General features: G+C 34.7%; 1 protein-coding gene and 1 long non-coding RNA gene across 9 annotated transcripts in view; one reads left to right on the plus strand and one right to left on the minus strand.

Annotated features, from left to right (window-relative positions):
- Positions 1-16,889, minus strand: part of adgrb2 (adhesion G protein-coupled receptor B2) — a 450,506-nt gene that overhangs the window by 128,079 nt on the left and 305,538 nt on the right. The gene's annotated exons all lie outside the window — the stretch shown is intronic.
- Positions 15,196-16,396, plus strand: LOC128515816 (uncharacterized). Its single transcript, XR_008356710.1, has 3 exons — positions 15,196-15,283; positions 16,090-16,136; positions 16,320-16,396. It is a non-coding gene; the product is annotated as an uncharacterized LOC128515816 (long non-coding RNA).

Raw genomic sequence — 16,889 nt, forward strand, 5'->3', positions numbered from 1 at the left:
ATGTATCAACTTTCCTCCTTGCTTTTTTTTTCTTTCTTATTGGACTTTAATAACATCCAATTAAATAAACAATTTGTCTGATTTTACTTCTGCTAACCTCCTGTCACAAAATATATGGGTATAAGATTACATTGCATGATTATATTTATATTGTCACACACAGCAGTTGCTGTCTTTTCATTGTTTAGTGCATATCCATCCATCTGGGAACCATCGAGGCCAATAGTGATTACCACTGTATTTATTCCCATTTTATGACCTCCAATCAACATTCACCATTTACATACTACGGGCTATTAGGTTACACTAATTAGCCTAATCTGCCTTTGGACTGTGGGAGGCAACTGGAGTACTCAGAGAACACCCACCAAGAACACGCAAATGGGGGAATCAAACCCAAACCCTGTAGGTGCAAAACAATATTGCTAACCACTAAACCACGTGCTGTCATAACATGTAGTGTCATAACTTAAGATTGAGTACAAACTTTGGGAACCAATATAACACAGGTACCAAAACCAGCGCTTATCTAATGCTAAATTCAAAGTTCTGTGAATTATAACAACAAAAGAAAAATTTTAACTCCTGAAGTGGCTCTTTAAGGCTTTTCCTTCATTTGTAACAAAATAATGGATGCAATTATGTAATTATATAACATATACATAGTGTAAAGCCCAACCATGCACTCCCCCCAGGGTTATTATAATTTTAGCTCCACTGCTGTTTATCACCTGCATTTGTCTACATTTAGCGCAGTCTCATTCTCTCTTCCTCTCACTTATGGTATTATGCCCAGATCGGACTCTCCCCTCTTCCCTCTCTCCTTAATGAGTTTAAAGCACGTTATTGGAAAGTTTGGTGTTCAGAGCTATGATGAACATTCAATGCTTTTAATTAGAGGTCTAATTCCAAGTAACCTCATGGCAAGCATGCGTATGCCCACTTGTTCTAGAAGCGGCATGGGAGAGACTGCACTTATCAAATGGACTTGTGCCTATTAATACTAATTTGCTAATTAATTGCAGTGGATGCATGATGAAGGAGCATGGAGAAAGCGTTTCATTAACAAGCTGTTTCAGTATCACGATCGTAAATTAATTATCCCAGTTGAACTCCCGCCGTTCATTGAGAACAATGTGGAGTGATTTTTGAATATAGAAATATATTTTTTACGATAAAAGCATATTGCTGGGTTTAAAACACTTGAGCAAGTACGCAGAGTTGAACAAAGAGAAATAGATATTCTGTTGATGTGCTTTTGATAGACTGTTGATATTGTGTGTTACATGATTTAGTGGTCAGCACTGTTGCATCACACCTCTAGAGTTGGGGGTTTTAATCTCGCCTCCAGTCTGTGTTCTTGGTCTTGCATGTTCTGCCCATGCTTAGTGAGTTTTCTTTGGGTACTTTGGTTTAAGTTCAAAAACATGCACTGTAGGCTTATTGATGTTTCAGTATTATCTGTCATGTATGATTGGGTGTATGGAAAGGAAAAAACATTGCATGCTCATTACTGATTAGTCACTAGCTGCTGTAGCGAATCAAACACGAGCATGTGATGTTCAAGAAGGCCTTACCCTTTTCTGTTTTGAGTTAATGTAGATGTGTTTTGCTAGTGTGCTTTTGTTCAAGTGTTTTAAAAATGTATCCATTGATCAAAAATCAATGCACTTTTGCAGTTCTACAGCTCCGTCCTTTGGCTCTGGTTTGCAATTTTACATTAAACAAATAAAAATTTAACAGCTCTGCTTTGCACGAATATTGTGGCCCACAACCCAAAATCCACAGAGCATCTGCATCACTTTGTAAAGTGTCGAATCACTTTCTGGCTGAAATAAAACTGTGCTAGAGTTGTAACCAGACAAGGATGGAATGGTACACATAAGTGAAAAGAATGAAATGATAATAACTTGATTAGAAGAGGTTCAACAACAACCAAAGAAATTTAAACTGGAAATGGATAAAACCTACAATGTGCCATTATTTAATTACCTAAAATTTATTGTTAAACCAAACCAAACTGCTGCCAGACAAAAAAAAAAACAAAGAACGGTGGTCAGTTATATCAAACTGGCTTGTCTTTGATTCCTGTGCTACTGTAACTGCTCACCCTGTGGTGCTTTATTTCTTATTCGTACGCCATTGTTAGATAAGCCTCTTTTCTAAATTCTGATTTCTACATCATTTTGACTCTATGCAGTTTAAGATTACATTTAATTAAATAAATGCATTCCCAGTCATTGTGTATTTGCATGGTGAGTGACCAAAGAGTACAACCAGAATTCTTTTTTACCATAATTAATTTTCTAGCACGTCTTTCACTAGGGATGTGTCATTCCGAATAAGCTTCTCGAAATAGATTCAAAATCTGTTCCTATTTACAAGTCAGGGGTCGATGATGGACTAAAACATACTTCGCTGTCGAACAGGATCCGAATGCAACCCATTAAGATGTTATCAGCATTCTTTTTACACAGGGTTATAGCCAAGCATGCATTTACTCTGAATATTGACTTGAAGTAGTATGTCTTGGCTCTAATGCACTACGGCTCTATTCATTTAACTACCTACAGCAGACTTGTGTGTGTTTTGCTAGGATGAAAAATGATGCTAATTATTAATACCATTTTTTAAAATATAAAAATTCTCCCGTAAATGCATTCATTGAAGTCGGTCAAAAATTATACACACACGTCAAAAAAAAAAAAAAAATCCAGTACAATCAAAGGCAATTTGACTGATGATGCAAGTATGTTAATACTGAGACACATGTAATATGTATTTTTTATTTTTTTTTTGGTTGTTCTTTATTTAAAAAAGAAATGGAAGAAAAATCTGATTGTAGTGAATAACAATTTTTGCAAATAATTCTAAAGTACTGCAATGTATAAAACCTCACAAAACAATTGTGTGATATTAGACATTTTCCGAGCGTGCTTAAGTGATGTTAAATGTGCCATGAAAGGCTTTTCTGACTAACACTTTTACTTGTTTTGAATATTGCATAATATTCCATTAACATTCTCTCTCTAAGTGCTTATAAACAAGCACAGCTCTTATTTTGAGATGCGTGAACATGGTGAGGTGTTACATGAGTCAGAATCTGACAAAAAGGAGCAGGATTTTTCTTCTGTTTGGGTGGCCATTATATTGTGAAGCCTTCTATATGTGAGCTGCTCTTTGTTCTTGACATTTTGGCAATTAAACAGATAGCACTGGAGAAAGGTGAAATACAATTTTATTTCTGATTTCTGCCTCTCCCACACATGCATTAGCCTACAGACCTTGCTCCACATGTCATTTTATATAATGGAAATGCATGTAAAGTGTTCATACACTCACTCACTCACTCACTCATTGTCTATACCACTTTATTTTCTATACAGGGTCGCGAAAGGTCTGCAGCCTTTCCCAGGAGACTTAGGGCACAAGGCGGTGTACACCTTGGATAGGGTAGTATTTATACAGTGCATCATATTTTAAATATTTTAAATACATAGTAATTAAAGCTTGTGCATATCTACAGTACAAGTCATACCTGGATTGATTGTGTAGTATAATAGAACTCATATATACAGTAGTATGAGAGTGAAAACTACCTGTATCTCTCTATATAATCCCCTTGCTACACTTATCGCAGTATTTCACTAATGCTTGGATACCATCAAGGTAGAAAGATTTCTCAGGACACTGGAGCCATGATCAGACTGTTGGCTCCCCAGGAACTCCCTTGATGGACTAAATATGTGGAAATGGCTTGCAGAATTAGAATTTTTCTAAATGACTTCCTAAACTAGAAGCAAATTTGTATATGTGTGTATTATAACTTGAGTGGCAAACTTTGTTAAACATAAATTACATAAAGTACACATATTTTACAGTGATAACTGGATAAATAATACTATATGAATGTGACCTGACATCACTTTTTATTTTGTTGTGTCAGGTAGAAGACGTGGTGGGACCTGCTGTACTCCGGGTTGATAATGGGCAAACCAGTATGCTGAGTTTGAGATGGAGATGTAAACATAAACATGCACTGTGAACTGAAAATCCTTTTATATTCTGGGTGTTTACAGCCCAGCAATAAATTCATTGAGACAACAAAGTCAACATCCTAGACCAGTTTTTTTTAGGTTAAGAAAAGAAAACAGTGTAGGATTGGTCCATATTTGACCCATATTTGGTTTCCATATTAATTGGGGTTACTTATAACCTAGCATGCCTAAACAGGAGATATACTTTACTGGAAATACAGATTATTTAAAACGTCTCTGTGATACTGTAAGTCACTGTACATCATCACGTGCTAGATGGAGAGGGAGATGCAAGATTTGCAGTTTTTCAATAGTCCTAATGTACATTTAGATTAGACAGTGGCATGGAAAAACCTTTTTCAGATGTCATGATGAAGAAATCCTGAATTGAACCAGACTCAAAAAGAAACCTGTCCTTCTCTGGGGAACACTGTATGTACTGTAGATACAGTATCATAACGTCATACAGTACTTGGGACAAGAGTCATGGACATTACCTGTTTTGGAATATTAACTTAACAAACTTAAGGCAATGTGCATGTTTCTTTTTGGAGGCTTTTTGTTGATGATTGAACTCTTGGCTCCCTGTCCTGGGGTCCTAATTTAAAATTTGAGCAGGGCTGTGTCTAAATTCAGACAGATGCTATCAATGTTACCATCATTTGTCTAAGATGAGTAGCAGATTATTAGCCTAAATGTGTGCCATATTCTACAGAGATTAGACAATTCCACTGGGAACTACAGATTATAAATATTAGATGGATACACCAGCATGCATGTAACTATAAGTATAAGTATTTCTAGGCATTACAAACATAATTCTTTTAACCAAAGCTAAAGGTATTGATATTATTTAACAGAAAAACGTAATAACCTATGGCACTTTATCATTGAGGGGTAATTACCTTATCCATGTGCTAGTATGAAAGAATATCAAACATGTAGGAAATGTACAGTACTTGAAAACGGACAACATTTTGATTCATACACATTCACATTTCATACAAACTTAAATAATTCTTTTGATTGTGTAAAGCTGCTTTGCGGCAATGACAATTGCTAAAAGCGCTATACAAATCAAATTGAATTGAATTGAATTAGGATTCCAGCTGAATGATAAGAATTAAACAGTAGGTCAAACATGCAATACTAGAAAAATAGTCTCAAAGGACTGTCGCTGTTTACTAGTTGTTTATTATTAGTTGTTTATCCTGTGCTGGCTCCTACATGTAACACAATTGTAGAAGTTGCAGTAATAGATGAGATTTGGGTTTTATCACAAGTCAATATAAGTACTGTACTGTGAGACACCTAATGAAAAAAAAGAAAAAAAAAAAGAAAAAAAACGCAAGCCTATGTACTGTACAAAACTCACAGGCACTCACACACACGTGCGCAAGAACAAAATGCCATGAAATGCCAAGGCAGTCATTTTTCACACTTGTGTATGCAAGGCCAAGTCCAATATTCAATTAGGCCATGGTGTGATAGGCATAATGAAGCAGCACAGTGCCTGGCCCTGTCCTTTGCTGCTGTGTCCTTGGCACAAAAAGCTGCCGCAATTAAATGGCCAGATTAGTGTCAGCGGGTATCTGACTTTAAAGCTCAGCATTTGTTTTTTTGTTCCATTTGCAGACTTTAAAGTCATCCGAATGGTGATTATCAGAAACTAACCTAATTTAACTCACCTTTTTTTTTGTTCCCCTAACTAAAGCTGTTACTTCCTAGCGAAAAATACATTTTTATTTCTTTTTTTGCTCATATACAGCCTTTAGATGGTCTGTAAAAGCAGACTACTAAACTAAAAACAAAAGATTAAAGATTAGATACTTCTGAGAAAGCTGTGCACATAGAATAGGGTTTGTGAATAAAAGGAATGATTTTTAAATGAATAAAAGTTAGACGTACGCCTACATAGGGTGAGATGTAAGCACAGTAACTTAAGCAAAAAAACAAACAAAAAAAAACATGTTTTAATAATGCGAGCATGAGAGATGTATCCTCAATCAACTTATCCTATAAATCAAATTAATAAAGCAAAAGATCTGTCTGGTTTTATTAATTTGAAAACGCATAATAGATTAAACAAAAGCTTAAATGCCAAACACCCAACATAACACAGGACAATTTATTTCCCTTAGTTTTAATATATATTTTTTTATAAAGTTTAGACTAAATTTGACTTGTGTATCTTGTGACTTACAATTAAGACTATTAATACGAGTTTAAGGTTTCTCCCACTTGATGTTCATTTAAACACTGCATGTACCATATTTTCATTTATATTTAGCATAATGTATTAGACATTATTAATGAATAAATTAATACACTTACTTAATTTAATTTATTTTGATATTTTATTTAAGAATTTATTTCTTGATTTTGTGTTACACCGCATTATTACCCCCCCCCCCCTCCCCCCAAAAAAAGTCAACCTCGTAGGTGAAAACTACGCAAATTAAAAAAAGTCCTAATGAGCCTCTTAGAAAATTGATTTAAATATGTTTGTAATTTGTATGTAAATATAAATAATGTTCCTCATTTAGGTTTACATTTTTTTATGGTTCCAAAATTCAAATTTATATTGTAGCCTTTATGTTTATAGTGACTATGGTTTTGACAAATTAAAGTATAAAAATAAAACATGAAACATGAAATAAGATATTTAAAATCATAAATAAATAAAAATATTTACTAATGAAACTTATTGTACAGAAGAAGCCAGTTGATACAAATGTAATTAAAATGTTTTTAGGTGGATTAATCTCTTACTATATAATATACAGCATGTCCAGTCATAATAATAATATATGGTAGTGAGCATGGCATCATGCTGAAGATCTGAACATCTGAGGAAATTCTTCCATTCAGACCATGATCTAGTCCACTCAAGACATACAATACGTTTTATAATTGACAAACAATAACCGTTATCTTAATGGCTACCTGGATAAAAGGTGATAAAGGTGGACATAAAAGAACATCACATTGCTTGAAGCAAGAAGCAGTGCCTTAGCCAAAGAGCTACATCAGAGAATAAATCTCTGGATGACACAAAATCGGTTTGAGTCCCACAGAGTTTAGTTCACTGGCCATAAAATGTCAAAAAATAAAGCTTACCCATGTGTCATACTGACCTATATAACTAAAATGTGGAAGACATGAGCTTTAATGCCAGCATTACAGACTCAGATCTGGGCAGGCATGAACTGCCATTCTTCATAAGCGCTTCATGGTAATGGAAGGAACATTTGGATAATAAAAGACATCATTCAAGTGCAGAGGATCTGAAAGATGTTTCTTCCTGTACACCATCGAACTTTAACTCTGTGGAAGTTCTGATGAAACAGCTTAGTTTTTCTGAGCTTTTGCCTTTTGAATGGCAGAAAGCATGGCCACCTTTATGTTCCTGACACTAAGTCTAAGCTTCTTTAGAGAGATTATCCTGCTTTCTAGTGTGTTCAGAGAAACGCGGCCACATAGGTTAGCTTCAACAGTGACCTGGAGCAGTAATCGGACGGCGTGGCTGGATTAAACACCTTTCTTCGCTAACGGGATCAAGATGAAAAGACATAAACAGAAGGTTAAAAAACAGGTAACAAAACAGGACTAAAAAAGTTTATGTCTCCCTAAGGTTGGGCTTAACAAGTTTCAACCTAAAGCGAAAGATGTAAGTTGAAGTTGAAAAAAAATTAAAGAATTGTAGGCGCATGAGGCATCCAGGAACTCAAACGGGCAAGCCAGTGGTGTGCCCGTTCAGTTTCAAAACAAATAACACAGCCACAGAAATGCAAACAGGTAATGCATCATTCTCATAGATTGTCCTGCCAAGTGATTCCCTAGCGCGGGATAATGTATGTCTAATGTTTATCCTTTTCATGACTGCTTGGCTTTGGACAAAGCTAATCTAACACCAGGGAGCATGATCTATCATACAGTAGAGTGGGTTAATACAAATGGTATTTTGGGAGCTCCTACGGGGAAAGTCTTGTTAAGATGAACAGTGAAATGCGAAATGAAAGATGACTCTTTGGGGATTTTGGTTCATTCCCTCTATTTTTATAATCTGCCTGTTTTTCCCTTATTTGGATTAATGTAAGCAGATGTTCTCTTCGTCATCATCATCATCATTACTAACATCATCACTATCATCATCACTATCTCAGAACAGAAAAAGATTAAGCTGATACTCACCACCAATAGTAGAGATGCTCCGTGGCCAGACAAGTGCTTTCTGCGTTATATCGGTTTATGACACACTAACACGGACTGTCCTCTATCGCAAGAACCCCGCCCTCACACACACTCCTGCCACAGGAGGCAGACCATTATTTCCACATCAGGGGCTATATTTAGACCCATGTAGGGGATCCTGTGTTATGACATTTGTCACAACACACACAAAGCTATGAACGTAGATGCACAAAGGAAGGGCAACACTGTTAGAGTGAGCCAACTAACTACTGACGAAAGGTCACGAGAAAGAGAGAGAGAGAGAGAGAGAAGGATACCAAGAGTACAGCCTACATAAGGCGATAAAGAGCAATGCAAAAGTAACACATAAGCACACACTCATGCAGTAAGAAAGATTGTGTACTATACCTATTCAGCTCATTTTAACCATTAGAGGTTTGGGGATTAGTGTCCCGGTAAGACCATCATTGTATCTCCAATTCACAGAGTGAGAAGAAAAAGGCAATGCTGACATTCTCTCTCCCCAAAGAGACCTTTTTGTTGCTGTGGCTAAAAAAGAATGTAAAAAAAAAAATCCTTCTGCTTATCCTCAATAGTTCAGAAAGTCCACTGAACAGCGTACAGCCTCGTTTTTTTTTTTTTTATTATTATTACTGATTACATCTTTTCATAGATTTAGAAAAGGAGGGCAAAAAAAGGAGCTCTCGGAGCTGAAAGCGCTTCGGCTATGAATGCCACACATCAGAGTTTCTGCTCTGTGCAACTAAAATAAGTCCTAGAACATCACCTGTTTGAATTCTGACATGCATCTGTTTTCTAAGCAACAGGGACACGTTTACCCTCCAGTGTCCTTAAGCTTAATAATAGCCATTTTCAGGCTTGCATCATCTATATTCTTTTGCATGTGCTATATCATACATGCAAAAGAAGGCAGACAGCTGAGTCTGATTGAGAAGCTGTGCAGCAGCTTGAACAGATCATGTCTAGTGCTAGTACTGGTTTAACAGCAAGCCTTCTAAGAACTGGCATTGTTTTTCCATGGGCTAGAGAATTAGGTCATTACGTCACTGTATATGTCCGTGTACGTCTCTACTTTCCTAACAATGCTAGCTACAGTGGGAATGCTAGCACTGGGGGCAAGGCTAACAGCAATGATAGTGGGAATGTTAATGCTAGTGGCAATGATAGAGGGAATGCTAATGCTACCAGCAATGATAGTTAGAAAGCTAGCACTAGTGGCAATGCTAGCAGCAATTATAGTGGGAATGCTAGTGCTAGCGGCAGTGCTAGCAACAATGCTGGCGGCAATACTAGTGGCACAAAAAAAATGCAAGGCAAGCACAATAACAAAGATGGTCGAACTTCAACATGGCTTTGCGAGCAGTTTTCCTGGAAAGCTTTTGAGTTGCCTATTACTTATTGAGTCCATTTTTCAAAGATGGCGGTCACAAACCTTTAGTTGGTAATGATAATCCCAGTCCCAAACTCTGATAAAAACAGTTCTTTGTCCTAGACTAGCAAAGTGTTGGTGCCACCTTGGAACTGGATTTTCTGTCTGAGGGCACGTGTTTGGCTGTCTGAAAACAAAGAACTGGTTCGAAATTGAGCACTGACTCCAAACTAGCTACAATCTTCTGTGTAGCATTTTTTTTTTCTTTCAGCATTCTGTGCAAACTTTTTGCTGAGATTGTGCCGACTAACACATCAAAAAAGAGCAACAAAGCCTGAAATAAGAGCAGTGCTGGCTCAAAGGTTAACTCTCTGGGTTACTGATTGGAAGGTCAGGGATTACGCCCAGGCACTGACAAGCTGAATCTACTAGGCCTTTGACCATGGTTCTTAACTCTATCTGCTCTAGGGGAACGGTGTCATGGCTGACCCTGTGCACTGACCCCAGCCTTCTAACAAACCAAAATATATATAATATATATAATATATATATATATATATATATATATATATATATATATATATATATATATATATATATATATATATATACTGTTGAACTGACCGAGATCACGATTTCCTCCTTCTAATGTTAACTGAAGATTAAATGCATTGTGGTGCTTGGACACTTTCATGCATGAGCAGGTGTATAGGTGTTCCTATTACAGTACATGTAACAGAGACAACAAAGATAAACCCTTGCTATCCTGTTATCACTAAACTACAGTATATAAATTTTTTTCGCTTATATGGAAACTTTTTATAATAGGAAAATGCATGATATTAACTCTTTAAAGTCTATCCACATAACACATTATTTAAAAAAATACTAAAACAAACAAAATGCCATATAAGCTACCATTCAAAAGTTTAGACACCTCCTAATTCTATTGCCTTTCCTGATTTTTATTTTTTTATACGTTGTACAACAATTCTAAAGACATCCAAAATGCTGTGTAAAGCCTTCATAAGGGCTTTAATCTAAGGTACTGTTTGTTATTTGTTGATTTTTTTTTTTTATTGGTCTTGCTTTCCTGGGATGGTCTTCATGAGAGCCAGGTTTATCATTGACAATACTGTAGTTGCAAGAACTGTTTTAGAACACTGACCTTCATGTCTTAAAATAACAACTGTTGTTGTTACTTAATAACTTAATTCCATATGTTTTATTCCCTAGTTTTTCCATAGTTATCCAGTATTGTTGTAGTTCTAAATAAATCCAAACTTTTGTCCAAACTGTTGACTGGTATTATACATACGGCCAGGACCCGTTCAATCCTAAAATAAATCTCATGGCCATGACTGAAATTATTTTATATTATAAAATAATAGATAATTTTAGCTGCCATTGGGTCTATTTATTTTGGAACTTTCCCCTATCAGAGGCCATTAGCTGCCCACTTACAGGCTTGAGGTTTGAATTTAACATTAAAAGGCGAGTCATACAAGCTAATAACTATAAAAGCCCCAAAATAAATATAATAACTTAATGCAGTGTTGTGATTTCCATCACTGTAAAAAACCTTTTTCTAACCTTTCCAGCTCAGGATATAAAATAAAAATTTGTCTACGCACACCTATTAATAATTTTTTCACCATGTAGAACATTTACACAAGGTGCACAATCAGAACGTAGAGTAGACCTACTGTTTAGTGTAATCCATGTTTATTACTCTCATGGAGCATGCAGTCTCATAAAAGTATTTGCTGCATTTTCCCCTATTTTTACCCCAGTATGAGTAAATACAAAATGCAGGTTTTAAATGATGATTTCATTTATTGAGACAAAATAAGTTGTCCAAACTTACCAGGCCCTATGTGAAAAAGTAATTGCCCCTAAAACTGGTTGTGCCACGCTTGATGGCAACAAGCCTTTGAGATAACTGGCATTAAGTCTTTCACATTGTTGTGGAGGAATTTTGTCCCACTCTTCTTTGCATAATATTTTTAATTCAGTCACATTCGAGGGTTTTCAAGAATGTACTGTACAGCCTGTTTAAGGTCATGCTAAAGCATCTCAATTAAATTTAAGTCTGAACTTTGACTACTGTAGGCCACTCCAAAACCTTTATTAGATTTTTTTATTATTATTTAATTTTACAGATCAGATTTGATCAAAAATCGAGGATAACTTTAAGTAGAAGTTGTAATTAGGTCTGCAATTACCTCCACCTGTATGAGATACTGTATCTTTACTCCTGCATAGTGATAAATATGCTTGTCAAAACACTTTACGGGAGATAAGTCCTTTTATTTCTGTTAATGTTCCTCCTTGATCTTAGCATCACCCAGAAAAAATAAAGGTCCTTATCTGTTGTCATGTTTGTTTACTTTATGCAAAACTGTCTGGCCTAATTTGCAGGTGTGCCCCCTACTGGAATCCGGTAACACCTGTTATGTACAGGCAAATATATGAACAAATAAACTTATGATGTTGCCTGTTGACACTGCAAACGCAAAACGGTAATATATTAACAACAATAATATATCATATATGGTGCTTCATTTGAAAATAATAGATATTGTAAATGTCAATACGTAAATGCATCAATTTATCACTAAATGCAACTTCCAGCTAAAGAAAGTGAGCAGATAATATTGCCCATTTTAGCTCATCCTTATGACACTTTGAAATAAAAATAATTGGGCACATATTATAAACAGGGCAATTAAACAGGGTTTATTAGCCTCCCAAACATGAACAATAATTAAAACAAATAAAATTACAAATTTGAAAAGGGATTTTGGTTATCACATTGTTTAGACCAATTATCACACCCAATTCCAATTTTTTCGCCCCTTTTTATAATTTTCCTTTCTGTGAAAAATTTTTTGGCTGTCATCCATTTCACTGTTAATGTAACCCAATTATGATCCATTATCATTTATTTCATTATGCATGAAAAATTAATACATATTACAGGCTATTTGCTTCATTTTCCCTCTGGTGTATCGCAGTAGACAGTATTTAATATAAATAGACACTGTAATGTGTGCAGCGTGTAGGCTATTGATGTCCAATTCATAAATCAGTGTGCTCGACAATTGTAATGTGCTAACAGTTTAAAAGGTACGCTGACCAAGCACTAATCTGCCATGCTTACAGTTCACTTTAAGCATAGAGCGTAATTAAATCCGTGGAAAAATTTGTGCCTGAGATAAGCAATGTCTCTGCTGTCTCATCCAGTGTCCTCTATGTGACGAATGTTATAAAGTTCTCAATTATCGCAGGTCATTCTTTAATTCTAAGACAACTCTAACTACAGCAAAAATCCTCGCCATTACCAACAATCTCATTTAAACACAACGAAACTTAAATGTTTTTAGACCTACACTGACACTAAAATTAAATAAGTATTGAGTATATTTTTTAATGATGTGATTTAAACTGTCCTAAACTGCACTAAAAACAGAACCAATTAAGTCCTGTCTTCATTCTCTAGTATTGGAAGTACATAACCTTATTTACACCATTAAAAGAATCATCATTGATTGCAATCGTATTTAAAATTATATATTAATACAGATGTGGTACGGACTGATGCTGAGATTCAATCATTAGTAAATACTGTGCTAAAAACATAATGGTTAAGTTTTGCCTTCAAGCTTTAGGATTCTAACAAATCATACTGTAGATAAGAATGAATTCTTATAGTTAATTATAAGGCAGAAAGTTGGCAAAAAAATTAAATTAAACATTTTACAGATCATTAAAGGTATTAAAGATCATAAAAGATCTTTATCATTTTAATTACATAAAAAGTGCCATGAAAAAGTATTCCCCCCCTTCTTTGCCCCCTTTTTATTTCTTTAAATTTATTTCATGAATGACATCATCAAAGCAAATCTTATGTCGCAAGGATAACCTGAGTTTTTTACCCTTAATGAATGAAATAATGCTTTCATTCATTAAGGGTAAAAAAAAAAAAAAAAAACCTACCTGACCATATATGGAAAAGTCAATTCATTCTTAAAGTAAATTTGTGCTAAATCATGAATGAACCACATTTATTATTAATTATTTGTGTCTCATCTGTTCTTGAAATTTTAAAGATTGTGTTGCTTTTTTTAAAAAAAACCTTTTTGTAGGGTGCTTCACTTTGTCAGACAGGTACTATTTATGTGATTTCTTAATTTTACAGGTCTGGGAGTCATCACAGCTGGGTGTGGCAAGTAAAATTTAACTCAGCTTTCCAAAAAGAATAAGTTTTAAGTTTTATTGTCATATGCACAGTAAAGAAACATTGTACAGTAAAGAACTGTACAATGAAGTTCTTTCTTTCCTGTCCCCCTAATGAATGCCATTGCTAATAAAAAAAAAAATGAGCATAAAATAGAATGTAATAATAAAAATAAATATGAGAATAAAAAGAATATAGGTATATAACAAAGTATATAAATCAAACATAAGATTAAGCCAGAATCTACAAAAATATGAAAAAGTATGAAATGAGTGTATATATACACCGACGTAGTGTTTAGTAATTACACAAGTGTTTGGTAAAAATCCAGTATATATGTAATAAAAAAAATAATAAAGTCTGCAGTGTGTGTGCAAAGCTGCAATGGTTTGTGCAAATTGTGCAAATGATTGTGCAAATGATTATTATTTTGCAGATCATTGTGCAAAGTATGCACAGTGCAAAAGTTTGCAATGAACGTCCAAGATGGGCGTCAGTAGTTGGAAACAGTTGAAAAGATTAATCATAGTTTATTCATGATTTAGCAAGGGGAGCAATTACTTTTTCACTAGGACCAGGAAAGTTTGGACAGCTTTTTCTCTTCATAAATAGAATCCTCATTTAAAAACTGCATTTTGTACTTACTTGGGTTATATTAAAATGTGTTGTACTGAACCATTTAAGAGTGCAAATATGCAAAAAATCTAAATCAGAAAAAATAGAAAGGGAAAAAATACTTTTTCACAGTACTTAATAAGTTCTAAAGATTGAGATAAATGGGTCCAAAAATATACAATGTGTGAAGTTTGCCTTCTAGCTATATCATTCTAACCAATCATAATGTAAGAGTGATATATATATATAAATAAGAGTGATTCCTTGTAAGCAATAATCTTACACAAGCACGTTAAGTGATTTTCCATTGTTTTACTGTAATTATTACACTCTAAAAAATGATTCTGTGGCCTTGTAAATTTCACAGTTATAAAAAAGTTATGTTACCTTAATAAAATCTCTAAAAGTCACATACATGATTGTTTGAGTTAGACAAATCAAAATAAATGCCTAAAAAAACAATTATTCATTTTGTCTTAAATTTACACTATAATTTAAGTTTACTTCACTAGTAAAAATCAGTATTTGACTAACTTATTTATATTTTTAACATGCACTTAATATTTTTTTTATACATTTCAATCAAAATATCTGTTAATGGAGTAATTGTACTGATTAGTTTCAAAAACTACAATTATAAATTATTCCAACTCAATATTCTTTATTTTTAACAACAAAAACTTAAATAATTGAGTAAATTTCCCTGTGCAAGTGCTCATGGGAAGTCTGGTGTAACATCAGAGACAAGAAGGCTGTGAGGATGTGAGAATGGACATGAAGCACCTGGAACATTCCTTACAAATCCTGGTGAGTAAACAGCTAACACAAGTTACTGTAATAATGCCTGCACACACAACTTTATAGGGTGTGAGTTACTGTTCTGAATCCTGCCACAGCCGAGCTCCAGAGCTAACGATAGCTAGCAACAGGCCAGTCCTGGGGTTCAGTGTGATTTAGCTTGTTTGTTCCAACCACCAAACTGCTCAGCTAAAGCGCGTTTAATACAGACACTTGAAATCTGGTGTAAAAGGAGAGATTTAACACCGAGCAGCAGCGCGTGCATGTCCGGGTTTTTTCCGGGTTTCCCGGTGTAAACGGCGGCGGTTGTGCCGCAATATTTGAATTTCTCCCGCCAAATGCGGTGATTTAGCCTACCGCCACTGTGGAGAGGATATAAAACTAGCACGTGTACCGGTCCACCTCACACACTGAACCGCGAGTCTGCTCGGTCACTCCGACACTTTAAGGAAGAAACTCAGAACAAATCCGGTTTAAACAGCAGAAATGAGGTGCAGTGTACTGGTTCTGTTTTATCCGTTACTGTATATGACTATTTTTAACATGATTAAACACTAAGCAAGCAGCAGCAGCAGATGTTATCAAATAAATGTGCTAAGTACTGTACTAATAACTAAAGCTATGAAATATAAAGATTTAGTGAAAATACAACATTTCTCTCAGAATTAGAATTGGGAGAAAGTAATAAGAAATTAAAATATTGAAGTGAAACATTATGTATGTTCTGATATGTAAGTAAGAGAACCTAAAACTGATTGATTTTGTGTGTGTATTTGTGTGAAACATGTTATATATTTTCTATACCTCTTTCACAGCACCAACACCACTAATGAAGAGAAGTTGAATGGAGATAAAACAGGAGGTAAATGTCAACTTTTTTAAATGTTACAGAAGTATTAAATGATTAACCATTGAATCAAAGATAGAAATAGACTATTAGTCCAAAAAGTATGTATTTGAACAGAAGTACTATTTTACCAGTCTGGTAGACTTTATATTAACAGTCACACTTGTACTTACTTGTATACTATTGTTCCTTTTTCAGGTGCCAGCATTATGGGATGGCGGTGTAAGCTCTGCACATTTGTCGTATCATCAAAAGGAATTTTGATCATTATCGAGTGAAGCATGGTACTGTTGGTCATGGATATTTAGTGTCCTGTCCATTTAGACTGTCATTGCTTCTTTAAGACCTGAGAAGGTCTGCACACACATTTGTATGGATCCCACAGTTTGCAGGAAACTGAAGTGTGAAGGTGTGCAATCTTTCAGATGTAAAATGTGACTCATTAGATTCTAATACAAAAGTTTACTTTCCATGTGTTAACTGTATAATACTTGTGACAGGAGTATTGTTTCTGAAACTGTTTACTAATAACATAAATTCAGCTCTTTGTTTATGATCTTGTTACATGTCATTTGCAAAGTAAACCAGGTTGAGTTTAGATTTCATGTCTTGTCAAATTTGCCAAATAAATGTTTAATTAAAATGAAAATGTGTGTATTGTTTCTTTCATTCAGTTAAATATTTAGTAAATGTAGCACATTTGTTTATTAAATAATAGTATAATTTTCAGTATCTTCTACCTTCCATTTCAATTATATCTACTAATTT

Source organism: Clarias gariepinus, chromosome 28, assembly GCF_024256425.1.
Source record: "Clarias gariepinus isolate MV-2021 ecotype Netherlands chromosome 28, CGAR_prim_01v2, whole genome shotgun sequence".
Taxonomy (NCBI): Eukaryota; Metazoa; Chordata; class Actinopteri; order Siluriformes; family Clariidae; genus Clarias; species Clarias gariepinus.